Raw genomic sequence first — 18,423 nt, 5'->3', positions numbered from 1 at the left:
ATAGTGGAGAAGATATTGAGGAGTTTACCTCATAAATATGACAATTTGGTCATGAACATAGAAGAGGCAAAAGACCTCATTGTTTTGACAATGGATGAGTTGATGGGTACACTTCAAACCCATGAGCATAGGATCAACAGATCTACATCTTCTTCTACCCAAGAGCAAGCATTCAAGGCTCAGTCAAATCCAAGAGGAAGGGGGAGAGGAAGAAATGGCTTAGGTAGGAACTCTAGAGGTAGAGGCCAAGGTAATGGAGGACAAAGAAATGCTGCAATAGAAAGCTTAGGAAGAGCAGATGGAGCAAGTAGCTCACAAAATACTTCAAGAGTAGGTAAGAAAAACTAAAACTCTAATAAGAGTAATGTAGAATGCTACTACTGTCATAAATATGGGCATTATGCAAATGAATGCTGGAAGAAGCAGAATGATCAGTTAGGACAAGCAAATGTGGCTGATGTGAATATGGGAAGTGGACCTAATGCTGCTACCTTCATCATGTGTAATGTTGGTGAAGAAGGAAGCCCTAAGGTTAGGTACCTCAACAGTGGATGTAGCAACCACATGAGTGGTAATGAAAGCTTGTTTTCATTCATTGACAAGAGTTTCAAATCAGAGATTAAAATGGGTAATAATGGAACCCTACCAGTTGTGGGCAAAGGATCTATTATGGTCCGCACAAAGAAAGGTGAGAAAAGGGAAATACAAAATGTGTATTTTTCCCCTGGTATGAAGCACAATTTGATGAGCATTGGTTAGCTCATTCAAAATGGATACAAAGTGCTGATGGAGAATGACATGTGTGTCATTCAAGAAAAGGATGGGAGCAAGAACCTACTTGTAGCAGTTCAAATGACCAAGAACAAAATGTTTCCCTTGAGGATAAAGACATGTTTCTCATCTCAAGTTGGTGTTGCACCTCCCACACAATCAGCTCTAAGGAGTGTGATTGAAGACCCCTCATGGCTATGGCACCTCAGGTATGGTCATCTTGGCTATGTTGGTTTAAATTTATTGTCAAATAAAAGAATGGTACAAGGTTTGCCATGAATAGGAAATTCATGTGACAAGTGTGAGGCTTGTATTTTGGGTAAGCAACATAGGCTTCCCTTTAATTCTAGGAATTTTAGGAGGGCTAGATATCCATTAGAGTTAGTGCATACTGACCTAGTCAGTCCTATGCAAGTTACTTCCATTGGAGGGAGTACATATTTTATGACATTCATTGATGATTTTAGTTGTAGGACATGGGTGTATTTCTTAAAGAACAAATCTGAAGCATTTGATAAATTTGTAGAATTTAAAGCCCAGGCTAAAAGAGAATGTGGACATTATATCAAGGTCCTAAGATCAGATAGAGGAGGGGAGTATACCTCTAATTTTTTTGTGAATTTTTGCAAGAAAGAAAGAGCTCACAGCCAGCTATACACCACAGCAGAATGGAGTGGCTGAAAGAAAGAACAAGACCATTGTTGAAATGGAAAGGAGCATGATGAAAGAGAAAGGTCTCCCAACTGAATTTTGGGGAGAGGGTGTGGCAACAATAGTTTACCTAATTAATAGGTGTCCTACAAAGGCTGTTCATGATAGAATTCCAATGGAAGCTTGGTCACGGATAAGATGGACAGTTGAACACTTAAGGGTGTTTGGATGTGTAGCATATGCACATGTGCCTAAAGAGCAAAGGAAAAAAATTGATGACAAAGGTGTGAAGTGCATCTTCATAGGGTACATCCTAGAATCAAAGGCATATAGATTGTATGACCCATTGAACAACAAGATGATGCTTTCAAGAGATGTGAAATTTCTTGAAAATCAGTCTTGGTATGGTTCAACTGATGAGTCACCGAGCACTTCTAGTAAAGTGCCAATTATGAATAAAGAGGATGTTGATGAATAGCAAGAAGAAGGAGTAGATAGAAGAAAAGGCAAGTAGCCTCAGTCATTACCGAGCTCCTCTAGGCATGACTGAGTGTCAGGGCCAAGCAGCAGTAGTGAAGATTCTGCTCCCACACTCTCCTCCTTGTTACCAAGAAAGACCAAGAGTCTTAGGGAGATATACCAAGATGAAAGGTATGAAGATTATGATGAGAGTGTTAATTTTGCATTATTTTCTCATAGTGATCCAATTTATTTTGAAGAAGCTATTAAGGAGAGGAAATGGTGTAATGCCATGGATGATAAAATAGATGCCATAGAAAGGAATGAGACATGGGAGCTAACTGAATTGCCTCCAAAGAAGCAAGTGATTGGAGTGAAATGGGTCTATAAGACCAAATGAAATGCTGAAGGAAAGATTGATAGGAATAAGGCAAGGCTGGTAGTCAAGGGTTACAAACAGCAGTATGGAAGAGATTATGATGAGACCTATGCCCCAGTTGCAAGAATGGAAATCGTGTGTGCTGTCATAGCAATTGTAGCCCAGCACAAGTGGAAGGTATTTCAAATGGATGTGAAGTCTTCCTTCCTTAATGGTGTATTGAAAGAAGAAGTATATGTGGAGTATCCACCTGGTTATGAAGTTGCAGGTGAAGAACATAAAGTATATAGATTGAAGAGAGCTCTCTATGGGCTCAAGCAAGCTCCACGGGCTTGGTACAGTAGGATTGACTCATATTTGATGAGAAATGGCTTTAGCAAAAGCAATGGTGAGCCTACTCTTTACATCAAGGCAGCAAATGGAAATGTTTTGATTGTTGTCTTGTATGTAGATGATTTGATTTTTGCTGGAAATGACAAGGCTCTAATTGGTGAGTTCAAAGAGGTCATGAAAAGTGAATTTGAAATGACAGACCTTGGTCTCTTGAAATACTTTCTAGGCATAGAAGTAAAACAAATGCATGATGGCATCTTCATCTATCAAGAAAAATATGCAGGGTAGATCTTGGAAAGATTTAAAATGCAGAATAGTAAGGCAGCCCCCACACCAATAGCAGTAGGTCTAAAGTTGAGCAAGGAAGACTCTAGCAAGAGAGTGGATCCAACACTTTACAAGAGTATGGTTGGAAGTTTAATGTATTTGACTGCAACTCGAAAAGACCTAATACATGCAGTAAGTCTAATTTCCAGATTTATGGAAACACCAAAGGATTCCCATTGGCAAGCATGAAAGAGGATCCTAAGGTATGTGAAAGGTACCAAGGGATTTTGGATTTTGTATACTAAAAATGATGAATTCAAGTTGGTTGGTTACAAAGATAGTGATTGGGTTGGAAGTATAGATGATAGGAAGAGCACTTCTAGATACATGTTCCATATGGGATTGGGTGCAATTTCATGGGCATCCAAGAAGCAACCTATTGTTGCTCAATCTACAGTAGAGGCTGAATACATAGCAACAAATGCAACAACATGTCAAGCTATTTGGTTAAGGAGGATCTTGACATATTTGAATGAAAGGCAAGAGGATGGAACCACAATTTATTGGGACAACATCTCATCTATTGTATTGTTTAAGAATCTAGTCTTCCATGGGAGAAGCAAACACATAGAAATCAGATATCACTTCATCAGAGAGTTGGTGGAGAATGGGGATATCAAAATGGAATTTTGTAAGTCTGAGCAGCAGCTAGCAGACATTTTTACCAAGCCATTAAGCATTGGAAGTTTTGTACACCTAAGAGAGAGTTTTGGTATAGTTGATTTGGATCAGCAGTGATCCTTGTTTATTTGGCTCGAGACAAAGGGGGAGTGTTGGAATATTTAATACGGTTGTTGTTTGCCCCTGGAGCCAAATGCCCACCTACCACCATGAACATTCAAAAAATTTATTACAGGTAGGTGAGTTTTCAAGTTTGCAAATGAGGGGGAAAACTTTTTTGGCAGAGGAAAAAAAGGAATGATCAGTTTCATTCAACCTGGAGACAGTAGAAGGAGAAGAAGAAGAGCTCAGAAGTAGCAGAGCAGAGAAAGTGATCAGCAGATCCAGTTTATTGCAGGGACAGACGAAGTTCATTTCATGCCTGTAGTTGTACATGTTTCTTCTCTGATCATTCTATAAGTTGAATAGTTTATTTTTTTCATTCGTCCTGTTGAAGCAGTGATTGCTCCAGGCGTTATTGTATGCAACCATTAGAGCTGCAAGTTTGAAGTTTTATCAGTTTAAAGTTTAGGGTTATTTTAGGGTTTTTTCTGGTTGATGCCGAATGCTCCTAGATTTGTAATAGTTTGAATCAAAGTTGAATAGAAAGCAAGTAGGCATACTTGAATCCATTATTGTCCTTCTTCTATTCATTGCATTTTGGAAAGTTTTATGAAAGTTTGAAGCTTTGGGTCTCTGGTTTTAACGGTGGAAATATTCACGTTATAAGTTTGCACTCGGTATTGTCTTTGGTAGAAGTCATTCTCTGTAGTGGCTACCAAGTACACTTGGTGCCTTCTTCTACCGAGCTCCATTCTCTTGTGGCTACCGAGTACACTTGGTGCCTTCTTCTATCGAGTTCACTTAGTAATCACTTTTCCTGCTGAGTTCACTTGGTAATCACTCTTTTACTGAGTTCACTCAGTAATCACTTTGGTTACTGAGTTGCTTATCCTTCATTTATCGAGCTCACTCGGTAAACTCTCCTACCAGCTTTTTTTTCTTTTGGTTACCGAGCAATTCCGTCACTCGATAATAGTTGTTCCCAAGCAGATTTTTAGGGTTAGGTTGTGAGTTTTAAAGTTGTTTTATTATTTCTCACATCTCTTTGGCATCAGCTCAGATTCTACATCTGAATCCCTATTTCCCTTGCCCACATTTTATGTTCTAGTAATTTGTTGATATTTCCCTATGGAAATGTGTTGTTTCCCTACAATATTCACATGTCCTTGGTTATGGTTCACTGCACCAAGATCTTGATGACATATTACTCTAGTTATGCTGAAGGCATCCCTTTACTGAAGTTTCTGATCTAAGTTTTCCAATCTACAGTTCATATTGTACAAGAGGATGGCAAGACAATCAAAGTCATTATAATTGTTGAATATTTTGAACCGTAAATGTTTCATTTTGAGTGGAAGTTGAGATTGTTGAATATTTTGAACCGTAAATGTTTCATTTTGACTTGAAGTTTGAGATTCACTCTAACCCATTGTTACTACTGCCTCTTTACCTGCCACCATCAAGTCATCAGAGAGTCTCGATAGATATCAATGTCTTCCACATATCGATGTTTGTAATTTCATATATACAATGATATCAATGTCTTCAAGGAATTGGAGTACTCGATTTTTGACATTTATTTTGGTAAAAGAAAAAATGAGGATCTATTAAGAAAGGTGACACCTCCTACGAGTACATATCTAGCATGCGATCATCAGATCCATCCATATCTTGGACATAGTCACAAATCATTTCATATTTGGAATATTTTGCCGCTGCTAGATCTAGGATCGAGTCACAAATCAATTCATACTGGGAGTGCTTTGTCATCATCCTTCTTTTCACATCTGTTGTGTCTACTTCCACATTTTTTAGCAGCATGTTTGTCACGCTTCCAAAAAATTCTCCATCCATATGTGACAAGTGTAGTAACGTCCCTTCATAATCAAGATGTGTGATTTATAAAGATGGGTACCCTTTGGAGTTGCATAGATGACGCTAGAGTCGTGATGATACTCGGAGCTCAGATTGGAGACAGGATAGCTCAAGCTAGAAATCACAAGAGGAGGAGATCCACCCCTTGCTGCCATTGCTCTGCCTAAAAGATAGCAAAGCTTGAGCCCCATGCTACCATCTACCCTCACTGGCCAACTTTGCTTTGAATGCCAAGTCTATTTTCCCTGTTTCTCCATGAAAGCATTGCCCCAAGCTACGGAAGATGTGTACAGTGCACCATTTTCATGCATACAAAATAGAAACAAGAAAAATGCCCCACCATGCCATTCTCAGGAAAGTTCCTACGGTTTCCATTTCTTCACCACTTCAAATCTTTCAGAGCCTCAATACAATTTATGGGATTTGTATTGCTCAGAACTGATCACTAAGCACTATTTATTAAGTAGAATTTGCATGGAAATTATGAGTTTCAATTAGGGCAGCATTGGATGCTCTTGGAGAGAATTTAGTTTCAATTATTTTGGGCGTTTTTGTTTTAAAGAGGATTTGATGCTCTTGTCTTATACTATTTGTTCTCCTTCACATGGTGTATGATGTTTCAGGCCTGCTTTTGAGAGTACGAATGATATGTGGCTAAAAATAATGATAACAGTGCAGGATGTGCAACATTTTGAGTAGCAAAAAGAGGACCAAGTGTGACAAAAAGTGTGTAGAGAGGAGTAAAAGGAGAAAAATGACCTGAGTAAAAAATACATTCATTAAAAGTACAGGTTTAGTGAATTTCAGTCTTGGGAAGAGCATAAATTACCATGCCTAAATCGCAGCCTTGCAATCCTATTTGGCTGTTGGTTACTCATCAAAAACAACCAAGAAAGAAAAATTTACTTAAGCTATTTACCACTTCCAAATTTTGATTATTTGATTATTTAAGTGAAAAGCTATTCGTTAATCAATTTTGATTAATCAATTACTTCTCCAAATTGTAAAGTAAAGTTTTATTTGTTTTTTATTTAAGCTATAGTTACAAAAAAATTTCACTATAGCTTAAATCTGTGAAAATTATAACATATAATAATGCAAATCATGTTTCTCAGCTTCTCCAACTATACCCATTTCTATATTTGCATTTGTTAAATATACACACCTTAATTAATTAATATCATTTGATTGTTGATTGGATTGCTTTAAAGGTTTATTTATTTCTCGAAAATAAATAAATTCATGTCTTTTATAACTTCATTCTTACAATTTAATGACATTTTATGATTTCTTACTACTCATATTTCCTTGCTGATATTGATTCTTGCTTGTGTGATGTGTCTTTTATTGAGAAAATAAGCAATGGTAAACCAAGATATCATGGGTCCATACAAAGATGTCTGGGTTGATGCACAAAGAAGTGTTTCTAGAGTTTTAGTGAAGGATAAGTGCAATGGAATTTATTTGAATTACCAAGGGCAGACTCCAAGGATAACTTATCCCCTTACACCAAATGAAAAAGATCAACCTTATGTCTTTAATTCCACATCAATTGTGCTTAACATTGGAAAATAAGAAGTTAAAGGGTGGCAGATTTATATTGGGTTTCAGCACAGGGAGATGCTGGTGGGTCTGAGCAATGTTGTGCTTGAAGATGACTCCAATTTGCCTACCAATGTTACCAATGGCACTGTTTTCTCAAGATTCCCACAGACAAATCTCAAGACTGCTATTGAGACTACTAGGGATTTGAACCAGATCTGGGTGCAGATTCAAATGAGTAGTGTTGAGTTTGGGGTTGATGAAACAGAAATCCCTATGCCCTCACACTTCAACTTGATTAATGAAGGCTACAAATGCAGTACCCCCAATGTTACTAGTAAGTAATTATTTTGGTCCTCTCATAGTTCTTTTGTGGCGAATGGGGAAATTATTAAGGCATGGACTTTTATGTGTACTATTGTCGAATACTTTTTCCCTAGCTTTCCATTCTGAAAATCTATAATTAAGGAATATGATATGATTAGATGTTTGATGAAATTTGCTTAAGTAGTTGTTAATTTTTGTGTACATTTTATATAAAAATTGAGAAAGCATCTGCTAATTTATTGCTCTATTTTTTTGAAACTTTTTTTAAGATTTTGATCTGGCTATTTGTTATTAATTTATGTAGAAAATGAACCCAATTAGTAGTGTTAAAGGTTCGTAGGATGTAATAGAAATGTTAGTAAGAGTGAGAAATCTAGATATTAAATGCATTATTTTGAAGTGGTATTCTTTTTTGGATTATATTCGACATTGATTCAATAGCTAAGGAGCATCTCTTCTATAAATTGATCCTCTAGTTTCACGACCAATCTTGTCTAGTGGGGCACACATCACATCTAGTAAGTTGAATGTTATATTTTAATAGTTTATCTCAATTTTAACACTTTATCACTTCTCATGGGAATTTGAACTTGAGGTTCCTCTTTAGAAGTCCAACAATTTAACCATTTGAGTGCATCTCGTGGGAACCAAAATTTTATTGCACTTTCCTACTATATTATGTTAAGAGGAGATTTCTAGTGTTAATTGGGCATGCCACAGTAAACATGATGCTAAAAAAAACCAACATTCTCCATTTTATTCAATCATTAGTTCAACAGGTTCACGGTTAATACTTGTACTACAAGAAAGAGAGAGATTTTTAAATTTGACTCTTCTTAATTCATGAGATCAGATTTCCACAATCCATGATATTTATGGTTCTTAGCTTCTAGATTAGTTTGTGTAGAGGATTTTACCATCAATGTTTTGAATCACACTACGTGATCCATCATTAGGATCGAATCACACTACATTTACTGTTACACCTCTTGCTCTCTCATCATGATGATGGATCACGTAGTGTTATTTGAAATGTTGATGGTAAAAATATCTACACAATCTAATCCAGAAGCTAAGCACCATAATCCTCTTTTTAATACTCATGTTATAGTGTATCGATAAATCTTAATTGTCTTTGGTAGTGTTGCCTGCGGAAAAAAAAACCCAATTCTTTGTTGTTTTTATTAATTGCCATAGTAGGGTCGTGGTTAAAAATAATACTAAAAATAACAGCAAGGAATTGAAAACTGGCTGCTCATTTTTATTGTTGTGGAGAAATTTTTTTGTCCCTAGTCGAGGCTGCTAAGTTAATGATATATTGATAGTAAATTACTTCAATAGCATCATCATAAGTGGTAGCATTGCTGGAAAGAAAGGGTAAGAGATTTTAATCTTGATTTTCAGGCTTTACATTTATGCTAGAATAGATTTAAAACTCTTACTCGGGTCCTTTTAGAAACTTGAGTTTAAAATTAAAATTGTCTAGTAAGTGATAGCATGCAACAAAAAATGAGGAGTGTGGAAGGTTACTTTTTCTTTTTGTACACTTATGTTGTGACAAGATTTTTGATTTGATCTGGTAGTTCGTTACAAATAGTAGGTGGAAAAAATAATCACCACTAAATCTAATTATTTATTCAATAGTGTCTAATGATTTCAACTAGCACTACTTGGGCCCTTTCATAGTTTTTACATTTATTTAGAGGCTATATTTTTCCTAATTTAGTATCTTTTTGTAAACATTATGTAGAAAAAAAATTAACTCTTTATCTTATTCTTTAATTAGTTAACTTTAGTAGGATCATAATAAGCATAAACTTTGCAAATAACAACAAGGAGTACAAAAATTGATTGCACTTTTTAGCATGTATGTTTTGGGACATATTTTGTCCTGATATGGTCCCATGTAGTAAGCAATTTTTTAACTAATCCTAATTAATTGTTAGTCAGTTCTTTGTTTAACAATATTGCATTGGATTCCTAACAGGCAAATCAGAACAATCAATTTGACGATCAAATTCTCTTTTTGAGATTTATGCTAGAGAAGAAATTTTCTATTGGAAACACTTAAATGAGCTTTATATTTGAAGCATTATATAAAAAAACATACACAAAATAAGTCATATAATAAAAAGTGGCTGGTTGGCATTCATAGCCCATATATCCAAGTGAGAAACTAGAAATGATAAACACATCAATCAAAATCACCAAGAACACACAACCACACCAAGAGGAGGGGGAACAGTCACCTCATTGGGGAATCAACCAAGGGGAAGGCTTTAGGAGGGAGGATCAGGGAGCCCTCAACGATCTGGAATCTTGGATTTCAAGCTAGATTGACACTCCCTGGCAATGCATGTTGGTCAACATGGTTGCGAAACTTAAATCAAGATTTATGTTGATAACTATGTTAATTAAAAAGGGGACATTATAGTTGGTAGGAGAACATTGTTCTTGTTATCTTGAGGGATGAATGATTATGGATGCAACCTAGCCAAAGAGTTTGAAGGGCCTTGGGAGAGAAAAGAAGAAACTTGTATCCATTCATAACACCATTCAAAAAAATACAAGCCTTGTGGAGAGAAAAGAAGAACTTGTATTTGTCCATAACACCATTTAAAACAATAAAATGGGCAAACAAATGAAAAATATATTGAGGGTTTTCATGGAGTGCCATGAAAAAAAAACTCAAGCTCTCATGAATCAAAATGAAAGAATGACACTACTTCTCCAAGCCATCCAAAATACGAACAACAATAATCCTAGAACCAACCAAACCAATGGGAGGATTTCCAGGTTTAATCATTTTGAAAACAATAGTTCACCATTGAGGTCAACTCAAGGATGTGTAGACCCTCCTTTATACCATTAAATGAGCTAGATAGAGAAGAAGAAAAAAATAATGAATGAAATCATTAATTAGAAGAACTCTTTGAATCATATTCAAGATTTGACCTTGAAATGAGGAGAAACATTCCATTTAGAGAGTTTTGTTAGGCCAGATCAAGAATTAACCATTGATAGGAACGGGTCAACCAGTAAGCAAAATAACTCTTCCTGATTTTGATGGGCTAGGGAATGTCACTACTCATTCATGGGTCCAAAAATTGGATACTACCCCACAATGGAAGGAGATGCATAAATTTGGAGGGGGTTACTCACAACTGGTGGCACCATGGTTTGCTTACGCAAGGGAATTTAAACATAGCGTCGTTTGATGACTTTTCCTACAAAATCATTGACATATTTGATCAAAAGCATTTGGAGAGTCATTCCAAAAATTAACCCAATTAAGGCAAGAATGGACCATGGAGGACTATGTGCTTTTTGTCTTGGTTACTAGAATAAGTGAAAAAGAGACTCACATACCTACTATGGAGGGACTATTGGAATTGATCAAGGGCCTTGTAAGTGCCTTTGATCTTACCACTCTCCAAGGTGCAATCCTAAGAGCCTCACGACTTGATACTACTGAAACAAGGGCTAAAGGTTACTCTAAAAATACATCATCAAGAGATAAATCCTTCTATAAGGGAGACAAGCACCTAAAGACAACCATGAAAGTTTTTGGATAGAAAATTTATGTTACAAGTGCAAGGAAAATTGAGAGAATGGACATTTTTTCAAGTGAGAAGAGCTTGAAAAGAAAGGCTTTTGCTTCAAGGAAAAACATAAATTGAAGTTGGAACATATATGAGAAAAAAGAAGACAAGTACACAAGATGGAGACGAAGAAAAAGAAAAAAAAGAGAAAATCCAAGCAAAAGAAAAATGTGCGATGAAGAAGATCTTGAAAGCATCCTGTCAAAGAAGCAAGGAAAATAAACAAATGGTGACAATCATTTGGAAATCCAAATTGAGGTGGGTTAATAAGGAGCTTTGGTGTGGAGCAAATCTAGTAGTGGCAATGCCCTTAATCCTTAAGATCTAGTAGAAAATTCCAACCATTCTCAGCAAGTAATTTTTTTTCAATATCTAAACAATCATATGTGGGTGAGGACGAAGATGCATTTGGGAGAACCAATATAGGTCTCTCCTCTAAGCACGCTTTCGAGTTGGATGGAATTGTCTTGGCTGGATGTTCCTACCACTTGTGGCCCAAGGGTTCAAGTTGTCTTTGTTGGATGTTTTGCATCCTTTGGTTTAGTGGTGTATAGCCTTAGGCACCCTGTGTTATCCTCTCCAATATCCATGATGCTTGGTTTTGGGAAGTGAATAAACAATCAAAGGAATGGAAAGAAATATGTTAGTGAGAGGTGGTAGACATCAGTTCCTTGGAATTATTTAGGCTATCTCAAGGGATGAAATCATCATGGTGGATGTTCTTGTCACTTTTGGGCTAAGAGGTGAGTTGTCTTGGTCAAGTGCAGGCTGAATATTATTTTTGTATGACTTGGGTTGCTTTGAATTAAGTAGACCACCCTAAGGGATGGAATCAGCATGGAATGTTCCTAGTGCTTGTGGGCCAAGGGACAAGCTATCTTGGTTAGGCATTGCACGCTTTTTGGCTTAATTAGGTTAAATAATAATAGAGCACACTTTGTAGATTTCCTCTACAAATCCAAAATATGATTAATTGTGGGAATTGAAATGATTGGTTATTCCATAGCTTATCTAGAATAAGATGATTATTGTTAGGCATGTATAGGTTAAGATAATTATGGACATATATGTATACATATCTATATTTGTTGATTAGATCCTAACCCTAAATAGAAATAATTTGTCTTATGAAATATACTTCAAATATAATCTAACATCATTGCTGGACCTAAACTAGGATTTATGTTTATAAATATATTACGTCCCTCATTTCAATTAAATTTGTGATTTTAGGGCAATTTTAAAAAGGGGATATTACAATTACTATTTTAGTAGATGCTTTCTAACTTTACCCATTTAGAGGCTTTTTTAGTACAATTCCTTCCTAGGGTATGTGCTCTATTTGCTTTGAATTATGGCATAAGGAAGTTCTGCAAGCTATTGCAAAGTCTCTTCAAGACATCATATTTGTTGATTTAAGTGCATCTTTTTGTACTGGACTTTTTGTTCGTAGCTTAGACTTTGAGGAAAAATATTCAGTAATAGGTATCTAAAATTTAGGAAAAGATAGTCAAATATTTTATAGAAGTGCCAACATTTACTCAAAATGAAGAAGATGTCACCAATTCGTTCCTTTGGGAGCATAAATTTGCGAGGGTCATTTAGTATTGTGAACTCGACTAAGAAATTTAGCAGTTTTTCTAAAATATCTACAGATAGGGGTTATGCAAGAAGATGAATCTGAGATATATGTGTCCATAGTAAAAGTCTGTGCACTATATTTGCTTATAAATATGGTCAAAATAACAAATTTCATTCATTATATCTACACGCCTCTCTTAAAGCTAGTGTGATATTATTTCAGGAATTTGCATGTGTATGTCAAAGTGTGTTACAACTGACATTTTTGTAAATTTCATGGAATGTAGGCATTTTAGAAAGCAAAAATAAATTATATTAACATCTGTAGATGACCAAGAATAGGTCAATGAGAATCATGAGATGACAGGATACTATAGCGAGTTCTTGGAAGAGAAGAAAGGTATCACCAAGGGGAAGAACAGAGGTAGGGAAGCAAAAAACTTCAAAATGCAAAAAAATAGGGAACTCCTAAAGCAAGTGACATCAAGATTGGGGAAAAAAAAATTGAAGATCATTGATCTTATCACTATCTGGACTAGAAATGGAAAAGTTGTATGTGCCACTATTGATCAGTGTGAAGGGACTAGTACAAGATCTAATAATTTTTTGAGGATTGAAATAGGAACCCTATAGTGAAAGCTCATAGCATACATCTGGCCATGACTTGAGAGGTGGCTAGAGGGGAGATCATCTAAGGAAACAAGAGGAAGCAGTGCTCTGTTGTTGAGAACAAATAGGAGCAATATGCTCTTGAGAAGTCTTATAGTTTATTATAAGTTAATACAAGTTTTTATGACTATTAACATGAGGGAGTTAATAGTTACGATTTTATTTTCTCCAAGTATTTTAAAAAGTTAAATGTAGCTTTCTAAGAAAAATGTTAAGAAAGAGTAATGAATAAATTAACAATGTTAGCTATTTACCATGCAGTTATAATATAATTTTTAATTGGAATTGTTTTTCCACTATAGGTGAAAACTTTCGTGGACATCACAACAGTCCTATTTATGTGGTTTGTAATAAGTTGAACATATCACATGGCACAATAATTAATATAAGAATTTTTATAAGTGACAATCATCTAGATAATTTTTAGTTAAACATCGAAAAAAGTTCAAATTGTTTCATTTAATTGCACCTTTTAATAGATTGAATTAAATACATATTAAACATCTGCATGTGTTTAAGAATGAAGTCTTCAGGTGTTTTGATATTTGTAGCTGAGTTTTGAGATATCGTAACCATATTTTCCCTCTTCTCTCCGATGATTGGTGATGGAGCTTATCTGAAGTATGATTCAAAAATTGTAATCAGTGCTTTCAAAATCTTAGCTACAAAATTTTCAATATTTTTGCAAGGATAACAAGTTCATGTTTGTAGCTTATGCATGAACATGATAATTATTCTGCCCAAGGTTTTAGGGACCAAATACTTTTTTGTTCTCTTCTATTGTCATTATTTTTGTAACAGATTCACTCTTGTTTACAGGCGACTGTAGGACATTGTAATATTTCTAAACCTCATAGCTGGAATCCAATTGAGCATAGCAAATGGACAAGGTGAATACTTTTCTTGCTTATTTGATTTCAAATTTTAGTAAATCTACAAATTGCAATTACTCTGTATGTTGTCAAGATATGAACACATTGCATCCTAGTTATCAAGATGTAATGCTTTTGAATTTCCCCTTGTGAGATAAATATATTAAATGGATATTATTGATATGGCTTTGGCTAATAAGTTTCATTTGGAAAGATTTGATTTACTACCAAACTTTTTACAAGGGTATTTTCAAGAATAAAAGTTTTGAATAGTAAATAAGTTGAATGAAAAGAAGTCACTTCATTTGAATATGCTTTTGTAAGATATATATATATATATATATATATATATATATATATATAAATGATATTATTAATATTACTTTGGTTAATAAGTTTCATCTGCAAAGATTTGGTTTACTTTCAAATTTTTCATAGAGTTTTACAAGTAGTTGAACTAACGAATAGTTCATTTATGTAGATACACTCCTGTCCTACTAGAATCACACCATTTTTTCCTGTAAAGAAGCTAATCATCTCTTGGTTTATTATTGTGTGGGAAAAAGTAAAGTCTTACCAAATAATATAGTGCTAATTGTAACTAAAAGGTATATTAATAAGAATGAGTTTGTTTTAGCATACGCTTGCTTTTGACATTGAAGTTGGAATTTTGACTTCAAGTTTTTTCTGTCCACCAAAAAATCTCTCCATGCTATCCTCACAAAATTCCAAGAATGACTTTCCTTAGTATCACATTGATATGAGCATGACACAGTTTAAATTTTGGGTAAAACAGGTGCTTCTCTTATTCTTGTTTTCATGATAAATATTTGACCATGGAGCATTTATAAATATATAAAAAATGGAGCAGTGAATTTAATTGTGTTGTATTTAAATATCTCCCTTTTTTCATGTTAAGAATCTAGTTGTCTCTACGTCAATCATCATGTGAAAAAAAAGTATCGAAGTCTTTTACAATGCTATAGTGATACCTGTAGCCTAAAGTTATGATAATGAGAATGAAATTTTTGGCATACTCTTTTGTTTTCACATTTTGCTTTGGTTTTTTGACTAAAATGTATATTATGTTTACCAACAAAACTCTTGATGCTGTCCTCACAGAAATCTAGGGAAGATGTTTGGAATGACTCACTAGTATCAGTGTACATGCATGACAAAGTTTAGTTTGGGTAGAGTAGGACACTTCATTTTTTCATGTAAATATCTGATGGATTGTATTCACATATCTGAGTGGAGACTTATTTATATATCAGAGAATTTTATCTTCCTCTTCTATTCAGTTGTACACTTTCACATTTATTTGAACTTCATTTTGAGGGGACTTGATATTTGTTAAAATGGCATTGATATGATTATTATTCACTATGGCCAAACTAACATTCATGAACATTGGTCATTTCCACTTTATTCCATAGCTCAATAATAATTTATAATTACTATATTGTGTTTCTTTCTACAGTTGGAACGGGCTTGGAAATATGGCTTCCACAGAAGCAATGAGGCTATTTGTTAAGATATTAGAGGTGGTTATAACTTATTAGCATCCAATGCTTCAACTTGCTATTAGGAATGATTGTTTTATTAAATTATTTATCTGTGGTACTTGTAATCAACAAAGGCCCGCAATTTGTAAGACCTATTTGATTGTTTTGTTTGTTTTAGGAGGAAGACCCTATATGGTATTCAAAGGTGCTAGATCCCAAACCTAAGCCAACAATTGAAATAGAAGTAAGTTTCATATATGGTTGTATCAGCAATCTACATCTTGTGTTTTATACACAAGATAACTTAATACTTGTGTATTCTAAATTGTTTTGTTTAGATCAATTCTCTCTCTTTTATTTATACACTTCTTTCAACATTAATCATATATATTAAATTCTTTAAATTATGATGGCTAGCTCTACTTACTCTACACAACTTATGATGGCTATATATTGTTTCAGTTAAATACTATTTTGGTGTTTGTAAGTGAGGTTTGGATCGATAGTTTGCAACACCTCATTTTTCCACTGTAGGAAGCTACATTGCCAGTGATGGATATCAATGAGGAAGCCAATCTGGTGCATGCGCACTTTCATGGACTTTCTAGACCAAGATTTAAATTTATTCTTTGCTCTCCTCTCATTTCATCTCATCAGCCTTTTAAAAGATTTACCAATCAAATGTACTATGGTAGAAGCCATTAATGCATGACATAGCCTTTTAACATGTTTGTGGCAACATTTTGCAGGTGAAGCAAGCTGTGTACATGGACAATATTAGAGGCACGATCACTCAAGGTTGCCATTGCCTATTTATAGACATGGCTGATCTAAGGAATTTCAGCCATGATTTAGCTCGCAGGGTGATAAGGAGTCCCAATGAGTACATTAAGCCCTTATCTGATGCACTAGGGGAGGTTACAAGAAATGTGGATCCCAAGTATCTACAAGAGGGCCAAAAAATTCAAGTTGGTTTTGAAGGTCATTTTGGCTTTCACAAGCTTACTCCTCAGGAGCTCCTTTCTCCATTTGTTGGCACCATGGTTAGCGTTGAGGGTATTGTCACTAAATGTATGTATATATTGCCGCAAGCATGATCCCCCTATTTAAATTAGCTTGAAAATTCTTGATAGATTGATGAACATCAGATGCCCTTTATTATCCTTATCTATTGGTTATGACTATATACATTATTATGTAAAGAATTGATACTTTTGAGTGAATAGTAAAAAAAGGTGTTAAAACAACAAATAGAGTTCACTTGTAATTGTGTTAGAATATTGGAGTTCTAGATACTAGGGTATAAGAAGGATGTTTAAAACATTGCATTCCATCTTTTTCTTTTGTTTATTTTATGTTGTTGAATTTGTGACTGGATGAAGAAAAATTCTGATTGCTGTTAGGTTGTGTGATAATTTCCTTGGACATGATTTGGTGTCTTAAATTGTTTTACCTCACCCCAAAGATTCTACAATGTATGATTAACTACTTTCTTAACATAACATCATCACTAGATTTTTTATATGTTCTCATTTGGTTCAATTGTCAAGGCCATCTTTTTAGCTGTGTTTTTGTCGTAGGATTGTAGGTTTTATACCTGTTTAATTTTGTGACTAAGATCACTTCTTCCAGGGCATTTATGTGATAGAAGTTGCCTATTTATGACCAATAGGTTCTTTAGTAAGTGTGAAGGTTGTTAAAAGTGTCCATTATTGCCCTATCACTAGAGAATTTCAAGCTCATGAATATCGAGATATAACATCAATAATTGGCCTACCCACAGGGTCTATTTATCCTACACAATTAAGTATTCCATTCATTTCTACCATAATATTTCTAGTGTTTTTTCACAGGGTAATATTTTTTGTAGCAACTATTGATTGCATATAATTTTAAGGGACTAATGCAAGTTAATTTGCTAATGTTATGGTAGGATGATCAAGGGAATCTCTTAGTTACTGAGTTTGGTCTATGCAAGTATAGAGACCATCAAACAATATCTATGCAAGAAGTACCTTAGAACTTTGCTCTCGGTCAGATACCTAGATTAGTAGATATTATTGTAGAGGATGATCTGTTGACACTTGCAAGCCATGAGATCATATAACAGTGGTGGGAATTTACAAGGCAATTCCTAGCAAAGGAAAAGGTAGTGTCAATGTTGTCTTCAGGTACCTTTCCTTTTGAATAATCAATCACAAGTGACACAATTCATTCATGGTAGCCCCTTTTTGGTTTGGAACCCTTTTCCAATTTAGGCATGTTTGACATATTTAGCATTCCATTCAATGCAAGACTGTTATTGTTGCCAATAATGTGTTTAAGCTCAATAAAGAGATAAATACCCCTATTTTTATAGGTGATGACATAAAAACCATTAAGAAAATAGGAAATAAGTAGGATACATTTAGTCTACTGGCAGAGTCAATTGCACCTTCAATCTATGGGCATACTTGGATAAAGAAAGTTGTTGTATTGTAGCTACTAGGGGGTGTTGAGAAGAATCTGAAGAATGGAACTCATTTGAGAGGTTAAAACCCTTAATTTCATACTTTCTATATACTTCTCTTTCTAATGGTTGTTGAGCTCATGCATCTCTATCAATTTCATTGCAGGGATATAAACATGATGATGGTTGGTGATCCTTCTATTTCCAAATCCCAACTCCTGAGAGCCATCATGAATATTGCTACCCTGGTAATATCAACTACAGGACGGGGGTCTTCTGGTGTTGGTTTGATAGTTGCTGTCACCTCTGACCAATCGATAGGTAATTAGTTTTTAGAGATTTTGATTTTATGTATGTT

At 34.8% G+C, this 18,423-nt stretch overlaps 1 pseudogene; it reads left to right on the top strand.

The window, feature by feature from the left end:
• Positions 1 to 18,423, top strand: part of LOC149528356 (uncharacterized) — a 114,329-nt pseudogene that overhangs the window by 81,452 nt on the left and 14,454 nt on the right.

This window comes from Cupressus sempervirens, chromosome 11 (assembly GCF_028749045.1).
Source record: "Cupressus sempervirens isolate cs-2001-9-10 chromosome 11, ASM2874904v1, whole genome shotgun sequence".
Lineage (NCBI taxonomy): Eukaryota > Viridiplantae > Streptophyta > Pinopsida > Cupressales > Cupressaceae > Cupressus > Cupressus sempervirens.
The sequence above is the reverse complement of the archived record's forward strand: the minus strand, read 5'-3'. Positions and strand labels throughout refer to the sequence as shown.